We start from the raw sequence: 25,525 nt of genomic DNA, 5'->3' as shown, positions 1-25,525 counted from the left end.
TAGTTGTTTATTGGGGAATGTAAAAAAGGAATTATTGTTCTGGATGAGAGTTGAATAAAATTTTAATGTAATTTATAGAGTGTTGGGAGAGGAGAAAATTGTTTAAAGTGGAGAGGTGAAAAATTTAAATTCCAAGAATTTTAAGTAAGTGAATAGCATTTCAATTAATCTATTTATAAAATATCTTCTATTGAAATATTACATTTTTATGTGGATTATTTTTAATTACTATGATAAGTGTTGGATACATTGATAATTAAACTATTTTATTCTTTGAAAATATAAAAAATTGTGCACAAGGAATAACTGAGTTATGGAATGCACATGTATTTTCCTTGAGTTATATTTTCAAGATGTGTGAAATTATTTTGACTAGCTTTGGAGAATTTTGGTTATCTGTTCAATGTAATAATGCACATTAATTATAAAATTTTATTTTGACGAGCATTGAATTGAAGTTTGAAATGATTCGTGCAAGTCTAATATTGAGAATGTAAATGGTATTTCAAAAGTGACTATTCTTCTCACAGGGTTGAAAAAAATAATTTTAGAGGACTTTAAGCAAAACACTGGTTGCTAATGGCAGTTTTGTTAGCTCTTGACGCGCCTTAGTGAATTACTAGCTAGTTTGATTTCATGAGCTCTATTTTCATATTTGTTATTTGTGGGTCTCATACATGTGTATGTTTTGTAGTTTCAACTATGTCTGGTTAGTTACCCTTGTGGACTGTGTGTTTACGTCTGTTTCATGGTTTCAGTCATGTCTGATTACTTATCTTCATGGACTATGTGTGTACATATGTTTTTATGGCTCAAGCCACATTTAGTTATTTTATTTTCGTGGATTATGTGTCCATGTTTGTTACTTGTTCTGTTAAGTTCTCAAAATTTTATATTTTTACTAAACATTTGTTATTTGAAATTTCAATGCTTTTAATTGGTGAATTTATGACTTTAATTTACATGTAGATAATTTGTTTTCTTCAAGTTGATAGAATAAAACAATTTTTAGTTCACTTTCATTTTATGGTTATAATTAAAATTTACAAATTTAATAAGTTTATTATATTGAATTATTGTCTCTTCAATTTGTTTATTTAATTGTTTGAGTTTATTATTTTACTCTTTTAAATTTTATTTTTGGGGATGTTATTCACTGAAAAAATATTTTGACCTCAGATTCATTAGCTAACACTGGACCTCCTGTTGATCATTGAGGGGCTTAAATTGTGTTGGGTGAATATTTTATTTTTGAAAATGCCTTTTCTTTTGACAATTAAATGTTCAATTATGTGTTTTATTTTAAATTTATGTTTAGGTGCTCCATGTTAACTATAACTAGGATCCTAATTTTTTTTTATTATGCTGACTAACTCTAGATGGGGAGTGTATCTTTGAATTGTTGAATGTATATGATAATATTTTTTGTTTTAGAGATTTAGGGAGATTCTATTTGTAGGGAAGATTTTGTTGAAATTTTTAAAAACTTATTAAAGCTTTCATTATAATGAATATTATTGAGGGTGTCATGACTTTATTATAAAATTTAATATGTTTTGGAATTGGAAAGATTTTTTAATTTGAAGCTTAAGAGATGCATGGTACAATTCACATTTCGTTTCAATCATCCTCTATTTTAGAGCGTGACAGGCTTTGTAGCTTGAAGATTTTTGCAAATGTAAAGGTTTTGCAATAAGAAGATTGGAGATGCAATGAGAGGAGTGTGATTATGAATTAGTAAATGCAATACCCCGAGGAATAATGTCATTTTAAAATAGCCTAGCTCTCTATGCTTAACTTTATTTTTGAGACATAAAGTAGAGATGAACCATCATCATCATTACATAAAGTAGAGATGAACCATCATCATCATTGACGTCCATTGTGACAAAAAAGTTGAGTTAAAGGTTTTACTTACACCATAGACTACACATTGATTTATTGCTATACCTCTCATTCTTTCCCATCATTTGTCAATATTGTGTCTCTAACTTTGTGATTTTATGTTTTGCTTGCCTTCAGCTTATTTCTCTCAGTCTCGCTGTATGTTTTGGTTTAGAAGGCGATGTCTTTCTTTTTTGGTTGAGGAGAGATAGATTCTCTTCAACTACTAAAGGATTTTATAGATGCCAGATATAATAAAATAGTATTTAGATCTAGTTAGGAAATGCAAGCCACATTCCTTCTCCTTTTTCCCATGCATTTAAGTGATGTGTTCAGTCCAAATGTCACAACATAGATTGGTGGTGGTGGTAGTAATAGGAGCAGTGGTAGCAATAGCAAGAGTAGCAACAACAATAATAACAGCAACAACAAAGCAGTAATAGCAACACTAACAGTGGCAATAATAGTAGTAGCAGGGGCAGAAATTCTAGACGAAATATTTTAGAGTATTGGGTGCTCTTCTAGAAAATTTTAGGGGCAAAACACTCCTTTTCCCATTTTTCATTGGTCTTTGTTTGCGGATAATTCTCTTGGGAGATACTTAAATGCGATTATCCTAATATGAATCACCATTTTATAGTCTTATTTTTTTTATTTTTTTTCTAATAGACTATATAGTGATTGTTTATCAACAATCGTGATTACTTTAAATAAACACTATATAGAGTTCTTTTTTAAAATTTTTAATCCCATAGACTATATAGCATCTATTTGAAATAACAGCTATATTGTTCCTTTAAAAAAAATTCAGCTCCTTATATTTTTATGAATTGTTATGTCTTGTAACCTTTAAAACTCTCTCTTCCTCCAATAAAACCTCTCTTATTCACGACAAAGACACTCCCCTATACCAAGAATCATTGTTTTTTGCCAACCCTCGCTGTTAACTACCAAAGGTACATCGTGGGTCATTATCATTGTCTCCTTCATTGTCGTTAAGCAAGGGTTTCGCATGCCATGGTTTGTTGATGTCTACCAATCCCCTCCATTATTTCTCCTCAAGCTTTCTCTTCTATTTGTTCTCAAGTTGGTATTTCCTTTCCTCCGTTGTTGCAATCTTTTTGTCCTCCAATTTAGTCATTATACAGCTTGGAAAAAGGATTCTTACACTAGGAAAAATGTTGGTCATTAGTCGAAGGTTCCAAAGTCATCTGGATTTAAAGCATCTATGCATCCCTTTCCATTAAAGTTGCCAATGCCTACCAAATTGGAAGTGGTCATTGCTTTTGCTCTAGCTTGTCCATCGAAACTCGTTTAGATCTAAAGATCGTCCACATATTTTAGCCTAAATCCCACAATCATTTGGTTTCAATTTCTATCCTTACTCGTGTTTCAACCTTTAATTCTAGCCTGCATCATTTTCTCATCCCAATATTTTCAAATACCTATAAGTTATTTGATGAAATTTGGATGTCTTTTGATAGAATTGATGCTCCTGTTTTGTTGGATGAGATATTTTATATACCCAAGCTTAGAAATACTATATGTTTTAGAATTTTGGGTGCTCTTAGAATTTTATTGCTAGATTTGTTGCTAGAATTTGTTTCTATATTATATCATGCAGACGACAATAATAAACATAGCCCCAGATTTTTTTTATAAAAAAATTTAAATGTATACTGGTTATTTGAAGCAAAAGTTTATTTCAAAATAATAGTTATTTCAAAATAATCGTTATATAATTCAATTTTCAAACTATAAAACAATTATTTCAAAATAACTATTATATATATTTCTAATATATAGCAGTTAAAAACTGCTTCATATTTGCTTGGAGAATTTATATTGCTACAATATATAGTGGTTAAAAATCATTATGCATATGTAAAAATAATTGTTATATAAATCTTTTTTGTAGTAGTATGTTCATGCATGTGTACGGATTGTTCCATAAACTGCTACCAAATTCTCCTAATTTTAAAGATTATATCATGATAAATCTTCACTTAATTTTCTTTCTAAAATGTATTTTATACTTAAGAGTAGCAACAAAACTAGTACAAGAATATTGCTTTGGAATTATGATGAAGTATATAGCAAGTGATATTACTATAAAAAATAGTATCCATAATGGTTATTTTGAAATCACCATAGTATATTGGAGGTATATATAATGATTATTTTCAAATAATCATTATATAGTTTGGAGACTAAACTATATAATAGTTATTTGAAAATAACCGATGCATAGCTTGAACCATACAGTGTTTATTTCAAATTACCACTGTATAGTTTCAACTATGCAATGGTTAGTTTCAAATAACTAGTATATGTTTGAAATTTTTTTTTTTAAATATGTGGCTGCATGTCTAATAGCCCCTTGCATTATGCAATATAGAAACAAATTATAAAAACAAATCTAGCAAATTCTAAAAGTACTAAAATTCTCGTAGCAATGAAATACATCTAAAAGTAATCTAAAATTCTAAAAACACGTAGTATTTTTAAACCTCAATAAATGAAATATCTCATCTAGCAAAACAAGAGTATTAATTCTATCAAAGACAAGCAAATTTTATCAAATAACTTATAATTATATTTGGATATATATGAATTTGGATTTAGATTTGAATTTATATTTAAATCAAATCTATTGTTTAGATTATGGGAATTTATGGATTTAGATTTTTTGAAAATCCAAATCCATATTTAAATCTAATTCATTTATAATTTAAATCTCTTTTACACACTAGGAATTTTAAATTTCAATTCACTTTCAATCACCCTCTACCACCACCTAATGCCAGTCCTCTGTTGTTGCTATCATTTAGTGTTAGTCCACTATAGCCTTTCAATATTGGTGCTCTGTTGTCTTCTGATGCTTATTCGCTGCCTCCAACTAGTGTCTATCCACTACTACTACCACCATCCAGGACCAGTTTATGATCATCATTTGCAATTTGTTTTCCTTCATCATCTAACACCAAATATAGCTATTAATAAGGAATGGTCTAGAGCCGAACACTATAACCCATGACCAGACTACCACTATTAACTAGGATCACATTGTCAACAACAAACGTGACCATATCTCTACTAATGGGATCGACCGTTGATAGTGGCTGAGACTTGTATTATCTGTCATTTAGGACTAGATCGCTAACGTTGACTAAGATTGGACCACGGTGTTGAATAAGACTAAACTATCAGTGTTGAACAAGATGGGATCATCAACATTAACTGAAACGAAGCCACCGTTACTGATTAGTACCCGACCATTGACTTTGATTAAGATCAGACTGTTTATGTCAACTGAGACCAAATTACCACTATTGATTGAGACTAGTCCACTGATGTCATTGGCATTTGGACAACTGGCATCAACCAAGACTAGGCCACCACCCCTAATTGGGATTAGACCATCAACTTTGACTTGGACTGAACCATTGACATCATCCAAGTTGCCTTTAAATTTAAACATATAATTTTTTTATTTAAAATTCAAATAAAGGATTTCAATATTATGATTTAAAAATTTTTTTATATCTTCTAAACAAAAAATTTAAGATTTATGAATTTTAAATGTGAGATTTCAAATTTCAATTCCTAACCTAAATCCACCTATCCAATACAACCTATAGGTATTTGCAATTATTTTTTTCTACAAGTTTCAATGAGTTTGTTTATGATTTAGAGGAGCATAGATAGAGGCTAGAAAAAAATTTCTTCAAATAACTTATAGGAATTTGAAAATACCTGGATGAGAAAATGAAGGTTAGAATTAAAGGTTGAAACACAAGTATGAATAGAGGTTGGAACTAAATGATCGCAGGATTAGGGTTGAAACATGTGGATGAGTTTTAGTGGATGAGCAAGAGCAAGAGCAGATCGTGATGGCCACTTTCGATTTGGTAGGCATCAAAAACTTCAACTGAAAGGGGCACATGGATGCTTTAAATCTAAGGGATTCTTAATATCTAGTTCATCTTGAAGCCTTAGGCTAATAACTAACTTTTTCCAAGTGTAAAAATCCTTTTCCTAAGCTGTATAATGATAATTGAAGGATGAAAAGATTGCAACAATGAAGAATGGGAAATACCAACTTGAGAACAAATAGAAGAGAATGCTTGAGGAGCAACAATTATCACATTCAAAAATCAGGTGAGACAAGCATGGCATATATGCACAAACACACATCCCTCATGCCTTAATTAAGGAAAATCCAAATTAACGCATTGGACACACTATTAACATGATTGTGTGGGTGTGTAATTTTCACATAAATCAAAATATCAAATTTTTTGTAGAAATTTCAACAGCCCTTCTCCTATAAATGAGACATCTTCAAATCTCTACAAAATTTTTACTCCCTCCATTAAAAAATATAAGGTATTTTTAATTGAATCTCACCCTCCAATAAAGTAGTTATCTACTTTCAAACTAATTTTATCTTTTTATATCTACCCTTATTAAACATTCCTAAAATAAATATAAAGTCACTATTAATAGGTATACTTCTTAAAAAAGGCAACGATTACACCTCAAAAGATTAAAAATACCTTACATTTTTAACATTCAATTTTTCAAAAATGCTTTACATTTTTTAACAAAGGGAGTACAAAATAATAATTAGAATAAGGAGCTATGCTCCCCAATAGCAGATAGACAATGTAATAAAAGATTGAGACCCTAACTATAGTAATCATGGAGCACCCTAACTATGTTCCCAAAAATGTAATACATAGACTTCAAAATTTACATCGAAAGGAAAGGCAATTCCAAAATAAGTATTCACCCAGCATAATTGTAAGTCCTTTAGTGATAGGCAGGAGGTTCAGCGTCAGTTAATAAATTTGAGACCAAAAATAACTTTTCAATGAATAGTAGCCCTAAAAATATAATTTAAAAGAGTAAAAATAATAAACTCAAATAATTATGTAAAATAATTAAAAGAGGATAATTCAATATAATAAACTCACTAAATTTAGAAATCTTAATCATAGCCATAAAATGTGGGTGAACTAAAATTACTTGATTCTATTATGCTTGAGGAGAACAAATTATTCATATGTGAATAAAAATAATACACTTAATAACTACAACCATTGAAATTTTAAATACACAAGCTTATTAAAAATTTATAATTTTGGGGACTTAACAAAATAAGTAACAAACATGGACACACAATCCATGAGGCTAAATAATAGAACAATGCTTATAACATGAAAACAAACATGGGCATACAATCCACAAGGATAATGCTAACTAATGCTAACTAAACACAACCTCAACAATTAAACCAAGCATGGGCACATGGTCCCTAAGGGTAATATTAATCTAATGCCACTTGAAGCCTTGAAAATCATACACACATGTGGTACACATGAATATCAAATGGGAGAATAGAGTTTAAGAAAATCAAACTAGTTAGTCATTAACTAAGGTGTGCCTAGGGCTAATCAAAATGCAATTGGCAATAGTAACCTGTTTAAAGTCCTCTCAAAATCACTTTTCAAACATACAAAAAATAGTTATGTCTAAAATACTAATTTCATTCTTAATACCAAACTCACATAAATCATCTTAAGAATTAATTCAATACTTGTCAAAATAAAATTTCATAAATAATGTCCATTCTTGCATTTATTTGGTAACCAAAATTTCTAATGCTAGTCAAAATAATTTCATCAATATTGAAAAAATAACTCATAAGGAAAAATATATGTACAGGTCGTAACTTAATTATTCTTTGCCACTAATTTCATATTTCCACAGGATAAAGTAATTTAATTAACAACTTACCCAATATTTGTCATAGTTATTAAAGTGACTTACATAAAAATGTAATATTTCAATAAAAAACATTTAATAGTAAGCTAACTAGGACACTACTCACTTACCTATAGAGTTTTCAAGTGTATAACTTACTTTCAACTAATCTTTGAGTAACAATGCCTTGTCCTTAAATTTTTAATATTCAAATAATATCATTGTCACTTCCTCAAGCATTCTTTACCATCCAAACTCTTACAATTTAGAGAAATAAAAGAAAGAAATCCTTTCAATATTATTTAATCAACGATGATATAGCTATCACATATATTTTACACAATGCTTAGATCAAATGACCAAGTTCTTTTCCTCTTCAATTCCCTTTCCAATGGTTGTCCTATATTAATATTTGAACTAATCAAACTTCCAATTCTTATTAAAGAGAATAATTTTCTTTTATTGATGGTTTATTTAATCAACAATATAATCATCTTATATATCAAGTCATTAGATAACAAAACTCCCTCTTAGTCATTTTATTAAACACCTTGTGGGCTATAAACCTCAAACTATTACCAAACTTCTTCCTATCCCCTTCCATTCCCCAAAAAATTTCTAACATGAACATATAAATAAATTAGCTTTCCAAGTTCCATTTCTTCAATGGATAAATCAATCTTGACTCAAGAAAATTAAATCCTCATCCTCCACATTTCTCATGGAAGTAAAGAAAGGAAAGAAATAAGTCACAATCTTAACTATTTAAGCACCCACATAGCAAAACAAATGAGAAGAAGGCAGAATGATGTGAATCAAGGAACGGGTTAGAATCTGACATTTCGTACATTTGATTCATTACAGGGTATTGAAGGACTAATGACTAGATCTAGAGCCATGATGATGAAAGAAGCCTTGAATTCATTAATCAGGGATGTTATAAATGATCAAGGAGTCTTGAAGGTGAATGGAATTTTAGGAGACCCAAGATAGACTCTTAGCATGTTAGGCCTAACTCAAGATACTTAGACCCATGAGTCCAATTAGTTTAGTTAGTATTCTTTTTTAAATTTAGAAAATTATTTTATTTTATTCTAAATTCAAATTTGAGTTTAGGAAAATTAATTTATCTTATTTTAGATTCAAATTACGATAAAATATATCAATTAAGAATATGATCTATCAATTTGCAATCCTAGATTAGCTAGGATTATGTCATTTAGGTTTCAAAAGTCTAGCCATTTGTATTTTTAAAATTGATTGAATTTTATAATTTTCTTTCAATTATGAAGCTATTTCAATTAGTGGCGTTCTCCATGAAATGAAACACTATGGGATTTTGAGTTATCGTGAGCAATCATTTAGTTGCCTACTATCTTTTGGTAATCAGAGCCTTGGTTTCCTTTTCAAGTTGTGTCCTTAAACCATGTTCTTCTGTTGTGTTCTTCATTATTTACCTTATTAATATTTCTCATTCATTCTATCTTTCTTCCATATGTCATTTACTTTCATTGCGGTTTTCATTATTTATTATATTCATCTTTCTCATTCGTTCATTCTTTCTTCCACATATCATTCATCCATTTTTTTCCATATATTTATATTTTTTCTATCCATTCTTTTAGTAAAAAAATTAAAAAAAAATATTTCAATTTGTTATTGATTTTTATATCTCTTTCCCTTATGTAACACCCTAAATTCTTAATTCAAAAACTAATTACTAATTGAGGATAGATTAGTGAATTAATTAGATAATTAGGATTTTGGATGGTGAATTGATATTTTTGGAATATTGGTTGATTGAACGGATAGGATTGAGTGAAAAGATGGTATTCCAAAGTGAGGCGTGCGAGTAGTAGAGATTCTCCTTATTGTGTCACACATCGTGACATACGCCACATGCACCATAGCATATGGCACAGAATTTGGATTAATATGTGCGTGAGTTAACTTGTGGATAACGGAGGAAAAGACAAGAAGAGAACAAAGGAGAAGGAGAAGGGCATATTGGGTAAGTTTTGGAGTTTTGGAGGATATTTCTGACTTGTCACTTATTGGGTAAGTTTTGCATCATCCTAAGTTCATGTTCTACCCTAATTTCTTTTGATTTAAGGATTATAAAGAAATTATATTAGAAATTTTTAAGGGGTTTTTTTCTTACCCTTGGTAACTAAAAGACCCTCAGGTGTTAAACTAAAGTTTTACAATTGGTCAAGAAATTAACAACTAAGCTTTGAGACTATAGGCATAGCTTAGCTTAACTTGAAAGGTTTAGAAGGGTGAAAATGTTGGTATGAATTATGTTTAAGCTAATAGAAGAGGTGGAAGGTTTAAAGAAAGTAGTTGGGACCTAAGATAATTAAGTAAGAATGTTTGGGAGGTTAGTTATGATTAATTGTGTTAATTAGTGCTTTAGTCAATTTGATAATTAACTTATAGTGTTAATTATGTGGATCAATTATGCATTGGCATATTGAAAAGGGAAGCTAAAGGTTTGAAAGCACCATAGGTAATCTTTTTAAAAGCAGAAGGGTTAAGGTAACCAAATAATTTGTTATATTTATTAACTAGTTTCACTATCTATAAGTAAATGTGAAAATGATTTATGATTCATGCTATGTTTTATAACTTGCATGTCTTAGCATCCAATTAAGGGTTTAATGTACTTATTAAGTTATATTTACATATGGTTTTAAAATGTAAATTAGGGGATATATATATATATATATATATAAATGCATGTGTGTGAAAACACATGGGATTCTATGCGTGTAAAAAGTGGCATGATTATACTAGAGGTGGAAGTTCACTTGAGTGTGTAGAGATGCATGAAAATAAAATTTATATAGTCAAACTAGCATCATGGGACCTTTAATATAGCAATGTATTTGAGATTATTACTATGGGACATTTAAGTAATCTAAAAATTCCTTAGTGCCCTTGAGGGTGCGACCATCATCTCATGTGCATGCGTGTACACGTACATGCGGGGGTGGGGGGGATAGATGATTTTGCAATTGTTTGTAAATGGTTTTATGAAAATGAGTATAAATAATAGCATTTGTGAGTCCATTACAATTATTTTGTTTATTTGTTTATAGTTATTCCTATTAATAAATAATGGTGAATTATCTTAATTGCTGAAATATTTATCTCACTTATGGTTATCATATTTTTTTATAGGTCCTCATATTGGAAGTAGTAGAGGTAAAGATTTGGGCCAAGGGTAGTGGGACTATTGTTAGCCCAACTGAGTTGATGTGATGAATTTGACTACTTAGGAATTTTATTTTGTACATAAGTTGTCTTAGAATTACATATATGCATAATGTTTAAAGCATTTGAATAACTATTTGTCTAACTTAGCCCAAAAATATGTATATGTGTTATGTATGGTAAATTTTGGTAAATGAGGGTTAAGATACTATTTCAAGTGCATAATGGCACATTTGATGTGGTTATTATGTGTAGTTTGGCCTAAAGTGTGTCTATGTGTGAGAATGTAAAAATAGCTCTATTGTGTATGGTAATAGGCAATTCAATGGCCAAACTTGTGATTACACATTTTTTTTTATGATATCATTGTTTAATTAGGTGTTAAAAGTCCCATTGCATGTGATGAAGGTCTAAAAGTGGCTAATGACATTAGGTTTGGTTTTGGGACACTTAGGTGAATGAAAATGATAGAAAACGATTATTTTACATCTGGGTGTTTAATTTTCAAATAAAATATTAGATTGAAATGAAACCAATGTCAATAGTTATAATTTTGAATAAGTTTCATGTGGGCACCTGAATCACCCTAATTAGACATCGTATGTGGAATTGACATATGTTGGAAGCTCACACCAGTTGTGTTATCTGATAGCAAAATCTAATACATGAGCTGTGGTGTATGGTGTACATGTTTTAGTGCATGGCACAAAGCAAGGGATTGTGGTTCTGTACCATATACTGTAGCATATGGCCCACTTTGTTGAAAAATTACTATTTTACCCTCTTTGCTTAATATTTATTATTTATACATTATGTTCATTTCTGTTCAGCATAAATGCCTACTTTTGATGGATTTTGTAACATCCTAGAAATGTAACCCTGATTAACTCAGCCTAATTAAGCTAATTGTGTTAATTAAGATGGTTTATGGCCAAAGGGTTAAATGAGTGGTTTTCATGGTGTGTTTAGCCTTAAATTCAAGTTTGAAGTGAAACCAAGTCATTTGGATGTTAAAAAGTGAGAAAATATGAAAAGGGAAGTTTTTATGCCATATGTAGAACTAGGAACAAGGGCCAAGCTTGGAGACCATATTTAAATAAGGGTTCGAGCTTTGGAAATAATTTTTTTAAAATAATCAAGCTTGAGGGCTTGGTCCTGATAAATCTTGTAAAAAAGGGCTTGGACTCAAGTTGCACTTCAAGCCCTGTTATATTATTATTATTATTTTCTTTAGTGGAACACGTATTTGAAGCTAATGACATACTTACCTGATCCTACACGCATTATATTATTATTAATTTTAATTTATTCTAAAATTAATGTAATATTATTTAATAAATATCAATGTATAGTATAAAATTTTTTATATTTTTATTTTTCTATAATTATTATGTTTGTGTATTTATAAAAAATAAACTATTTTTTAACCAATATTTAAATTTTATTATTAGACTTCTAAATGTGTGTTGTTTAATTTCTAAAAATTTATGAGGATTTTGATTTTTTTAATTTCAAAATGTTTTAATTAATTTATAATGCTTAATTTTATTTTAATTTTTTATTCTTTAAAACAAGGCTTGCGAGCCCGACCTAAGCCCTTCACATAAGGGTCAGGTTTGAGAAATGGGGTTAAAAATGAGAAACCAAGCTTTAGAGCTCAGGCCCTTAAGGGCCAGACCTATAAAGACTAGGCCCACCTATTTTCCCAACTCTAGCCACATGCTACAGCAAGCAACACAACCGTCGTGGCATAAATGTGGTAAAATGTGAAGAAAGGACCTTTCAATGCATGGCCAAAATTTTATATAAGTTGCTCTGCATTAGAGTTTGAAATTAGAAGGAAAGGAAGGAGAAGACGAAGAGCATTAACTAAGCTTTGCTAGGGTTTAAGTATAAGGATTGTTGAAGATATTTTGGAGCCTCTAAACACTAAAAGCAAGTCTCTTATGTCTTCTTCCTTCATTATTCTTTATTTTATTGAAGAGTTGAGTTAGGGTTTAAGTTGGATTGATGATTTTTGATCCAAAATGACTATGGGTTCGAATCTATTGACTAAAATAGAGAGCTAATAGTAGTTTTTTAGGTTATTTAAACCTAGTAATTATGATTTTACACACTCTTAGTGGTTAGAGGTTATTAATGGCTAAATTTAGGTCATAATGAGGGTTGTTGAGAGTGTTTAATGGCCATTAATAGTGGCTAAATGATTCATTAATGATAATGTGAGTCAAAGAAAGCTAGTAGACCAAATAAATATGCTTGAAAGTGAGGTTATGATTTTGGGTAAGCTTGGCATGTTGACTTAGAGTGTTTAAATTATCCAAATAAGGATATAAATTATTATCCTTATGGTTAAAATTGTAGACTAATCGATATTGGCAATGTTAAAGCCATTAGAGCTTTGGAAGTATTGGTAATTGAGGGGTAAATTTTTGACCTCTCAAATATTAGATGTAACCGAAAAAAATTTAGCTTGTACAATTGCTTATTAATTAATCATTTGTTGAACTATATTTAATTGGTGTTAGTAAATCATTGAGGCTTGAGTAAGCATATGCATGCACACACACACACATATATATATATATATATATGTATGTATGTATATGTATGTATGTATGTATGTATGTATGTATTTGAAAATAGATATTAAGATGTGTGTAATATGGTGGAGATTATTTATAATAAGTATGGTATGATGTGATAGTTGTTATTAGTTTCGCATAATATGTGTTAACGTGTGCATGGCATGATCATTTTGGCAGGAGTTTGCCTAAGGAGAGAAGTAGTGTTAAGTCTACTTGGTAATGGTGACTTATCGTCGGAATCGAAAGTCAGCTAGCTGTCAACCATTGGAATTGAAAGGTAACCATTATTTCACAATTTATTGAAGACTGTCCCACTTATTCTTTAAGAGACTGTCCTATAGATTCAAGTCCTACTTGTTTATTAGGGACTTAAACCTAATCATGAATCACAAGTGAGTAAGGTAGTCTTGGCCAGGTAAATTCTTATGAGTGAAAGGTTTGGTTAGTCTGAATCAGGGATATAGCCACTAAATAGCCACCAGTTTCATGTCAGAGGTATCAGAAGTATATAAGGTTGTTATTGATCATGTATTTCATATTTACCGACCATATGATTGTTATTATTATGGTCCAATGTGATTTAATAAGGGCACATAGTTGTTACTATTATGCGCCCACATGTATACTAGCGATTGTATGTGTTGTGAGATAATAAGTGTTGTGCCCGACCACATGGTTACTAGTATTGTGCTCATGAAAAATCATACAAAATTGTGAAAATATTGTTGTTGCCATTTGCATATATAATTAATTACAATTGTATAAGCTAGGATCACTTCAATTACTAAGTGATTGTACTCATTCCTCATTCTGTAATATTACATAGACTAGTTCATCAGATCAAGACCAGGAAAAATGAATAGAGGCATAGGATTCTATGTAGGTCCTAATAGTAGCCTCATATCATTTTAATTATATGTATATTATGGATAATTTTCCAACTAAGATTTCATGTGATTGTTGACTACTTGCGAATTTGATTTTATTGTATATTTTGTGCCCTGGGCTATATTCAAGGTGATTGTAAAGTTTAAATAGGGTCAAAATGCTAATATAAGTAAGAAGTTATGTAAATAAATGATTATGGTTATTTATATGTTGATTTATGAATATCTGGCTCCCCCTCATGTTTTTGTAATCAAGGAGTTGAGTATTGAAAAAGTGATTTATCTATGATTGGTTGGTTGTGATATGTTGCATGAATCCATTACAGTCTTTTAAGTGTAGTTTAAGGGTTGGTGTTGGCTTTTGGCACTTGTATTATGAAATAGACACCTTGGTTGTGCATTAGTAAAAACAAGAGTGAGTTTGGAAATGAATGTTTATATTTTAGTTGTGTATTGGTTGTGAAATTGGTGCCATTAGTTAGAAGTAGGAAAAAAACTTTCCGTAGATATCTAGATCACCTCAATCAAATGTCAGATGGAAAAATGAGGCATGTTAAAAATTTGCCCCTAGAGCTATTTATGATAACAAAGTCGCTGTCAAATTTTGTGCAATGCACCGTGGTGCATAGCACCTACACCATGAAGCATGGCATAGAGCCAAATGAGCCATAGTGCATCTACAATAAGCCATGACACATTATACTATGTTACGTTGAAAAGTGATTTTGACACTCCAAATGCAAATGCTTTGTTATAAATAGATATCTCAGGCTTATGTAAATGTATCGCACTCTAATTTGTGAATGATAAAAGTGTATTAGAGTTTGAATTTTGAAAACTTGGGATCTTACTTTTGTAATTTTACAAACCTGGTAATTCTTTTGATTTTTTCCCTATGATTACCTTGACTTTTGAAATTAAAATGTGGTTTAGTAAGGGTAACCTTGCTCATTAATTTGGAGATTTTACAAATTTCAGATTGTTTTCAAAATATTTTTTGTCACACCCAAATTGTGACTTTCTTAAAGACGAAAATTAATAAATATAGGAAAATGAAAGTCAACCACTAAAGTTTTTAAGGAAACCTTCGAAAACTTATAAAGGAAAAGGATGGTTTACGAAAAGGATTTAGGAGTTTACTGTGTATAAGGAAGGTGTTAGGCACCCCATGACACCTGCACATAAGAACGATTATCCTAAGTTAATTATATAAAATTAATTGATCTTTTAATAATATCTTTAATTTACTCTTTACATTCACATGCAAAATAAAGATAAAAGGAAATTAATGAAAACAATGAGAAAATTATTTATTTACACAAGAGGACTTGACTTAGGATTAAAGCCTAGGGTTTACATTCTCTATGATGGACATTAAAGTCTACATAGTTTGAAGGTATTATTCAATTGAGTTCCTTTTATTCTTTAAATTTTTTAATTAATTTATTTTATGAAGAGAATGTTATTTTGGGTTGTATTTTTATTTATTGTTTTTTATAAAAATTCATTCTTTGAAAAATACCTTTAGGGAAGAAGAAAATACCAATGCTAGAACTTGTGGTGATTTAGCACTTCTCGCAGTCTACTAGTTTACACTCTGAGTACACTTATGGCAAACCCTAAATTTAGTACACTCATGGCAAACCCTAAAGGAATTGTCAAAGTGAATACTTTAACTATGAAATTTTAATGCAAAACTTGATATCTTTGATAACTTAGTATTATTCACAGTATCTTATTTGATAATTTAAAGAATCCACGATAACTTAATATCACTCATGACATGACCTAAAATGTGCTACAAATTTTATTATTTTTATTATTTTTTTAATAATTCACAAGAGGGAAAATTAACCAGTGTTGAAACATATGGTAATTTAGTACCACTCATAGTCCACTGATTCATACTTTAAGTGCATACGGTGATTTAATATCACTTGTGACAAACCTTAAAGGAATTTTGATTGTGAATTTTTCTATAGAATAATTTAATTATGAAATTTTGATACAAATTTTAATAACTACAATGACTTAGTATCATTCATGGTATCTCGTTTAATATTTTTAGGAATTCATGATGATTTAGTATCACTCATGACATATCCTAAAATGTGCTAATAGATTTTATTACTTTTAAAAGAATTTTTTTATTTGACAATTGCAGTGATTTAGTATCACTAATAATGCGTCGAAATATCCACAATAATTTGATATCACTTATAAAAGATCATTAAGATTACAATTCATAAGAACTCATGGAAAACCATTTACCTTTTTATTGATGAATCAAACGATTTAATAAACCATTGAATTTTTTTTTTTAGAAAGGAACAAAACAGGGACAATCATGAGAACATACTAGCTCCCAATATTCATATTTAAACATCTTGACTAATAGGACGGTGTAATGTATGGCAATGGATTCAGATCATCAAAACTTGTCACAAACATAAACACCGATATTGAATATTTAAATTCTATTCTTAAGATGAATCCATGGATTGAACTTGACAAGAATATCTAATGTTAAATAAATATAATTTGCCTTAACGCTCAAAAGTTATAGCAATGAGACTCGTCATTAGCAATATTGGAATGTATCAGGCGCGATTTGGATGCTATGAATGCCATGTATGATGTGTGGGTAAAGCAACTAAATTAGTATAGGCATCACGATTATTCATAGGATTTAACCAAAAAATAAATAAATAAAGATGTACAACAAGTCTCACAGTAGAATCAGCATTATCGGTTTCAACTATAACAGCTCTAGAATTAAGTTCCTCAATTCTGCTTCTATACTATATCCTCCAAGATGTCTTGGATTTGGCTGCATCACGCGTTGGTCTCTCTTTCCCTTTTACTGGAAGGGAAGGTAATTTTGCTGCTGATCAAATCGCAATTTCTATTCGCAAGAAGGTGTGTCCTGCGGGGTGGGTGGAATCACCAACACTTTCTCTTAATGTCATTTTAGCTAAGTTAAGGGCTTCTAATGTGCCCTTCTCTAATGATCTTTATAGTGTTCCAACATCTCAATTTTGTTTTTCATTTTTTTAGATCATTGGCTTCTACATAAAATAAGAGACATTTGAATATTTTGATGACCCAAAATGATGAAAATTTTTATTTTTTATGATTTTTCAAAAATAAAAGGGTGTATTTGTGATATTTTTCTTTAAAAAATTATAAAAAATACAAATCTTCATCATTTTAGAACATCAAGATATCCAAATGTCTTTTATTTTATGTAGAAGCCAATGATTTAAAGAAAAATGAAATATAAAATTGAGACATTAGGACATTGGGCATTAGAGAAGGACACATTAAAGACCTTTGGCCCATTTTAGCTCGTGATGTTGCTTAATCAAACTCAACTTTTAAAGTCATCTATTAGGGACTCATGGAAGCGAGGAGGCATTGGCTAATGGCCCTCTATGGACTAAGTTTTTCGTTGTTTTGATTGTATTTTTGCTTTTGTTGTTATTTTCCTGTATTGCTGTTTTGAACTAAGCTTCATTGCTTTGCATTGTTGCGTTTCGTTCCAATTATTATAAAAAATATCCTTCAAGTCAAAAAACAAAAGGTCTGACAGTAGAATGAATATTCAAAAACATTCGGGACCAAATTTCGAAAAAGCAATAACCTGTCAAACATGAAGAAGGACAAGTAAGATATGCCCAAAAACTCACCTTGATTAGTAGCACTTATGTCTTGTCCCCTTCCTTCTTTCCTGAAAGTTTTCTTCCCATTTTATTTTGTCCGACCCCTTTTCCTTCCTTGGTATCCGTTTCATAGGGACTCAACTAAGATCTTTTTTTTTTATCAATAGCCCAATCATATCAAATAATTTTTATTTGACTTTTATTAATTATTTTAAATTCAAATCAAAGCATTTAATTTGATAAAATCATAATTGTGAGGATTTGGGGTCAAATAAAAAAAGAAAGGGGAAGATTCTTCTTTTAAAATCATTACACAATGAAGTATCTTTTTCTTGGCCCAAATATTCTCTATTGGATTAATTACGGAATCATTATATTTCTCGAAAACAACAACAATAATAATATGTCTAATTCCATTAAATGAGATCAACTACATGAATAATGCGATGCCATTAAACTTTATCACTGACTAATGTTCTCTTCACCAACTAAAAGTTCAATGTTCCCATCATGGCCAATAGTGACATCCTAGTTTGAGTCATTTACAGCATGCTTGGCATATATTTTAGTTTGTTGTTGAATTTGGAAAACGTCCATTTTGGGGTCCTAAAACGGATTGGCTAACAAATTCTGGAGAGAAAAAAATATGTAAAACTGAACTAATGATATGTTTGAGTGCATAAAGATTTAGATTTAAATTTAAATTTGAATCAAATCTTCTATTTGGATACATAAAAGTTTTTACAGCTTGCTTTGTAATTTTAAATTATCTTTAGATTTTAATTATTTGAAATTCCAGCTATTCCAACCTTCTCATTTTCTTTATATTTTCACTATCGGTATCCCTATTATTCTCAGTAATCCTCTAATTTCTCATTCCCATCTCTTACCAATTGAAGAAAAGAGGTAAACTCGTCACTTATGATCTTCTGTTTCTATTTCAAATCTTAGCTTGTCTCTCTTTTATTTTTATTTTTTTTACATTATTTAAATAAAAAATTTTAAATATATGAATTTTTAAATGTGAGATTGTAAATATAAAATATTAATTCGAATCTATTAATTCAAATGTTACCTAAAGTTATTGCTTATATATAGCAGAACATTTTGAAGCTAAGCTATTTGCTACATATGAGATGATCACTTCGAATTTGTTTGGAATGACAAGAAGATAGGAAGAGAGAAAGTTAAAAGAGAAAACAAGAGGAAAAAGATATTTTTCACCCTTATTTTTTTCTTAATTGCCTTGTAGAAAGAGGAAAAAAACCAAAGGAAAAATTTTCTACTAGAAAAGAAAAATGTCTTTTTGTTTTTTTTTTTTCAAACGATTCTCTCCTTCCAATTTTCTTCTCATTCCAAATAAATGGCTCCAGAGGACAAGTAGACAAACAGAACAACAAAAGGGTAATTTTGCTTAAATTCATATGCACAATTAGTTATCCATATGCACAATTAATAATGAACTATGTTAATGTTTATTGGTTAAAGGGTAATTTTGCTCTTAAGCCATATAAGTCTAGGAGGACTCTAAACATTTTTATATGTCATGTTTATCTGCCATTCATAAACAACGTTATAGAATATGATGGATAGGATATGATCAATATGTGCATACATATACATGCATACATGTAGATATTTAAATAAAATAAATAAAGGTCCTAAAGAAGGTGTGAGTGCTATTAGAGCCCAAAAGTTTTCTTGGAGGCAAAAAATATTGAAATGAATCCAATTTTTCTTTCTTTGTGACAAGATCAAATTCATTTATCTTCACAGATATGACTCATACGGTTTACACAAACTAAGAATAATTTATTGACTAAGAGCTTTGCTTTTTATTTATTTTATTTTATTTTTCAAAACATTACCTCCCACCTTAGCCCTTCTCTATAAGAAAGGGGGAGATACACACCCATACATGCACATGTACATTTTTTCACACACCCATGTACACAAACATGTCAACACTGGATTCAAACCCAAAACATCTTTCAAGTCAAGAAGGTGATGTTGTCATTAGAATAACTAATCGTTGAAAGGTTCATTCTCCCTTTGCTTTTTATGTCATCTATTCTATTGAATTTGTTTGCATAAATAATTCTAAACAGCTATCAGTTTCTAAGTTTCTCCTAAATGGTTTACACAGCCACTCGCTGCAAAGCTTGGTAATTTTTTTTCTTTTTGCCTTTTTCTCATATTCATCCAAACAAATCCCAGCTAGCATGAACATTGATATAGTTAGTATTGGACACCTATTCACAATTCAAAAGGTGTTAAAAAAAAAAAAGATTGTGTATAGGTCTTGTGAAATAGATTTATTTATAAATAAATCTCATAAAATTTAAAAACTACAACCAAATCATTTGGGACTTGATTGTAATTTGAAATCAAAGTATAGAAATAATAATGTCCTTATTAAAAATATATTTAATCAATCAAATAATTTATAATTACTTTATCAATAATTTACAGCTATCATATAGAAATAATAATGCCCTTATTAAAAATATATTTAATCAATCAAATAATTTATAATTATTTTATCAATAATTTATAACTATCACTTTAACTTTTTGTAATTATAACTTCAACTTTTTATATCAAGCATGCTAACATTTTTTATTATTAAATATGTAAAGTTACAATTATAAAAAATTAAAGTAATGGTTGTAAATTAGTGATAAAGTAGATGTAAATAATTAATATTAAACTTTTTTAGTAATGCATGATCAGTTTAACTGTTAGACATATAAAGTTATGGTTGTAAAAAGTTACTATTTACAACTGATAAAATAGTTGTAAACAATTAGTGTTAAACTTTTTAATAATGTATAATTAGTTTAAATATTAAATATGTGAAATTACTATTGTGAAAAGTGAAATGATGGTAGTAAATTATTAATAAAATAGTTATAAATTATTTGATTGATATAATATATTTTTAACAGGGCATTATTGTCTCTGCACTCTAATTTTAAATTACATTCAAGTCTCAAGAGGTCTGGCTGTGGTTTTTAAATTGTGAGACTTATTTATAAATAACTTTACTCCACGAGACCTACACGTAATTTTTTCAAAAAAATAACCTAAAAAAAAATTGGTCTAGTTTGTAAGAATTTGGTTTTTAACTCACAAAATCATGGGATTAAGTCCTGCTACAAATGAGGACCTTGCTAGTAGGCTATCTGTAAGTATGTCCTACTCTTAATAAGTTTATAAGATCTAACTCACCTAAACTTTTGTATAAACAAAAAAATTACGTAAAAGTCACTTAAAGCAAATTTATTTATAAATAAATCTCACAAAATTTAAAAACTACATCCATGTCCTTTGAAATTTGATTGAAATTTGAAATTAGGGTGCAAGGGCAACAATGCCTCTATATAAAAATACATTACATCATATAAGTAATTTTCAACTATTTCATTATTTATAACTATCATTTCAACTTTTTACAACTGTAACTTCACATATTTAATAATTAAATCAATTATGTGTTACAAATTTACTATTACTTGTATACAACTACCTTATCAACAATTTATAACTATTACTTCAATATTTTATAGTTATCAATTCACATATCTAATATTTAAATATATTATAAATAACTAATAAAGTTTAACACTAATTATTTACAATTATCTTATCATTAATTCGCAAATATCACTGCAACTGTTTTACAAATGTAACTTTATAAATTCAATATTTAAATTGATAATGTGTTTTCAGTAATCATAGGATCACTTAAAACAAAATTTGTTCTCTTTAACTTTTTCCCCATAATTGAACTCAATCTCCCTCTTTTTTTTAACCAAAAAAAAAATTGTTCCTAGCAAAGCAGATATTCAAACCTTTTTGCAAATTAAACTGTCAAATCTCCTTTCTACTACCATATACCTAGTGACTTTGATCATAGAGTGGTCTGAAAATTGAATAATAAAAACTAAAACTTAATTAATGAAAACTTAAACTGAAAGATGAAATTTCACCGGTTGATTTAGATAGGGCATTTAGCATGCAAAGCAAATATAAGAAAGACAAGTAGCGTTAGTCACAATCGATTGTGAAGATGAAATAGTTGCTTATATAAACAAGACACAGAGATCGTCGATCATTAAAAATTTCCTCAGCTTCAATTAGTGAGGAAGAAAAAGGCAAACAGAGCGTCAAGAATGCGACTGAGTGATCGTGAAGGTGATTAGAGTGATTATGAACAAACATGCATGAGATTTAATTGAGGGAGAGAGACATCTTTGTCATTGTATCTTAATAAGTCTACTTCACAGGACCTATACATAATTTTTTCTAATATTATATTTGATGCAACACATTGATTTAAAAAATTAAATGTTTAAACTATTGTATATGAGGGAGAAAATACATCTTAATTTGTCTATAGAATATCTATAGTTCTCTCACTTGATAGTAAACTTAAAATGGAAAAGAATGTCTAAGTTGTGTTTATCAACAACTTGCATGCACAGGCATATCAAGATGAGTAATATTTTATTTTATTTGAGGGAGAAACAGAATATGCAAATTATTGTTGTTGGAACGAAAAATGAGTAACAATTTTACCGACTTGAAAAGTTAAGAACTGTAATTTAAATTGAATCTCCAAGTGTACTATTAAAATTTGCATTGACCCTTAATTTGAATAAGAAAAAAAATAAGGAGAGAGAAAAACTCTTAAAAATAGTAAATTTTACTGTTATAAGAGTTTTTCCTCCTTAATTTTTCTTCTATCGAAACAAAGCCGCTTTATTTTGATGGGAAAAACATTAGGAAGAAAGGAAAATCAAGAGGTGAAACTTCTCAAAATAATAAATTTTTTTATTATTTTTGGAAATTTCTACTTCTAATTTTGTTGTCTCTATTTTTTTCCTCCATCCAAAACAAACTTAAAGAGTCATGAGGGAACAGCATATTAATATTATCATCAAGAAAGAAAACAGAGCAAGGATTATTCACAATGCTAGATGCTTGCTTGATAGTTAAAGAGCATTCAATTGTATAGCCTCATCGCAGAAATTTTCCATCGTCTAATACTTGTGAGGGTATTTGGGACCAATTTATTACCTTTTCTGTTATGTTTTTCAGGTTGATTGAATCCCAAAAACTTGACAGGGAAAAGGAAATTTTCCATTGTCTGATACTTGTCATCTAGCTTTTTTTTTTTTCCCTTAAATAGGAGTAGGCTTCACCAACAGCAGAAAATATTTCCCTCAAGATACTGAGAGCAATGGATAAATTCCTCTCAAATAAATTGCAACATGTACAAGGACCAATCAACCCATTGCTTTCAGTATTTCGAGCGAGAGATTTTTTACTATCAGAGGAACCTACTCCTAATACTGACAAAAAAAGAAAATAGAGTGACTAATAACAAGATTTTTACATTGGTAGCAAAATTTGAATTTCTTTGTGAAATATAAAACCAATTTTTACCAACTAAACCAACCTCAATTGGCTATATTTTTCATGAGAAGACTGTTTTACTTTCATCAAAATGAAGCTTCCCTGAGATTCAAACAACCTGTCCAATCTTTTCTCCGATCATCTTGACATAGGAACTGGAAAGGAAGAAAGGAGAATGGTTTTAGACATTTGAAGCACATTGAGCCTTGCATTTCTGTATATTACGACTACAAACTTTAAAGAATAAAACCCTGGCAAGTTCCTAATTCCGGGCTTCCAAAAGTGTAATAGTCATAGCATTGTCACTGCAATGGTCCTGACTATAATCACCAAATTCTTCCATGAAAAAACCAGGCAATTTTGGGTCAGCAAGTGTCATGCATTCATCGGACAACATGAAAACCACAGACAACACAGTTGGTCTATCTTCAGGGACCTTTTGCACACATAAGAGACCAATTTGCAGGCATTTGATTAGTTCAGTTGACATATCTGTCAAGTCACAATTTACATCCATAAAATCCAAGGGTCGTTCTTCTTTCCACAGTACCCATGCCTAGATGCAGCAAAAGAAGTTAGTAATAGAGAACAAATCACAAAAAAAAGGGAATACTTGGATGCAATTCTATTAAGTTCTTCAAATGAATTATCATGCGTGGAAAAGCTCTTTTTAAGGGTACAATGATGTGCAGCTAAGTTAAAGACAAACATTCAAAGATAATACCATAGAAAATTTGAGGGAGAACACTTGAGAAACAAAATGTAAGTACTGACTCCCAAGAAAATCAATCAAAGGAAAGGCTTAATCTTAGATATTGCATCGCATGTAGCTAAATAAGGTTACCTGCCCCAAAAGATTATGGTAGTGATCTGGACTTCTATAGCGATTATTTTTTATGCCACTCAATATCTCTAACACTATAACCCCAAAGCTAAATACATCAGATTTGGGAGAAAATAGTCCATGTAGTGCATATTCAGGTGACATATAACCACTGCACATTATCAAACACAGCACAACATTAGTTTTTCCATTTTACAACTAAGACATTTTATTAGCCTCTAGATTGGAAAAACTTTTATTAACACATCATATAACTTACTATGTCCCAACAATTCTTTTTGCTTTTACTGCTGAATGATCTCCTTCAAAGGCATGAGCTAAACCAAAATCAGAAATTTTGAGAAGCAAGTCATTGTCTAATAGAATGTTACTTGTTTTCAAGTCCCTATGAATGATGGTTAATCTAGAGTCTTGATGAAGATACAACAGTCCTCGAGCAATCCCCATAATGATTTCATACCTCTTCCTCCAATTCAAAAGATTTCCTTGTCTTGGGTCTAAGAAAAATTAGACAAAGCTTAATTAGCTGTTACAAAGAAAGTTACTAAAATTAAAAGTGAACATATGTTGAAACTTCTACTAGGAATGTATTCAATTAGGAAGCTATCCCCATAATGAATTTTATATGTTGTTATGACTAATTATAATTTTGCAGAGGTGGTCTTACCAAAAATAAAAAGGTCCAAACTTCTATTAGGCATGTATTCATAGACTAACATTCTTTCTTCTCCTTGAATACATCCACCCAAAACCCTGACAAGATTTCGGTGTTGGAATTTGGCAACCAATCCAACTTCATTCATAAACTCTTGGACCCCTTGTTTTGAGGTTTTTGATAGCCTTTTCACAGCTATTTCTTGTCCATCTGACATCTTGCCCTGAATTTTAATGTACATAAGTAAAATTTACAACGTTAAGAAAAGAATAATTAGTGCATTTTTAAGGGAATCACCTTGTAAACAGGCCCAAAACCACCTTCTCCAATCTGATTATCCGAGGAAAAATTGTTGGTTGCAGCTAGAATAGTAAGCATATCAAAAAGAGGTAATGCATGTTCTTCAATATGGTTTCTGTGCCCTACAATTTGGAGAAGCAATTCCCAGTAAGCCTACCATAATTGCTTACAATGTTCGAACATTTCATGATTTGCCTTGACAAACCTTTTTAAAATTCCATGACTGTTTGACATTAACAGCATTACAGATTTGCCAAATGGCCAAAAAAGGGATCTAATTAGCATTACACAATTTTGAA

General features: G+C 29.9%; 1 pseudogene; it reads right to left on the bottom strand.

The window, feature by feature from the left end:
- Window positions 1-25,525, bottom strand: part of LOC129285502 (G-type lectin S-receptor-like serine/threonine-protein kinase At4g27290) — a 39,016-nt pseudogene that overhangs the window by 10,843 nt on the left and 2,648 nt on the right.

Source organism: Prosopis cineraria, unplaced genomic scaffold, assembly GCF_029017545.1.
Source record: "Prosopis cineraria cultivar Desert tree isolate PC_DT_omini unplaced genomic scaffold, ASM2901754v1 PC11, whole genome shotgun sequence".
NCBI lineage: Eukaryota > Viridiplantae > Streptophyta > Magnoliopsida > Fabales > Fabaceae > Prosopis > Prosopis cineraria.
The sequence above is the reverse complement of the archived record's forward strand: the minus strand, read 5'-3'. Positions and strand labels throughout refer to the sequence as shown.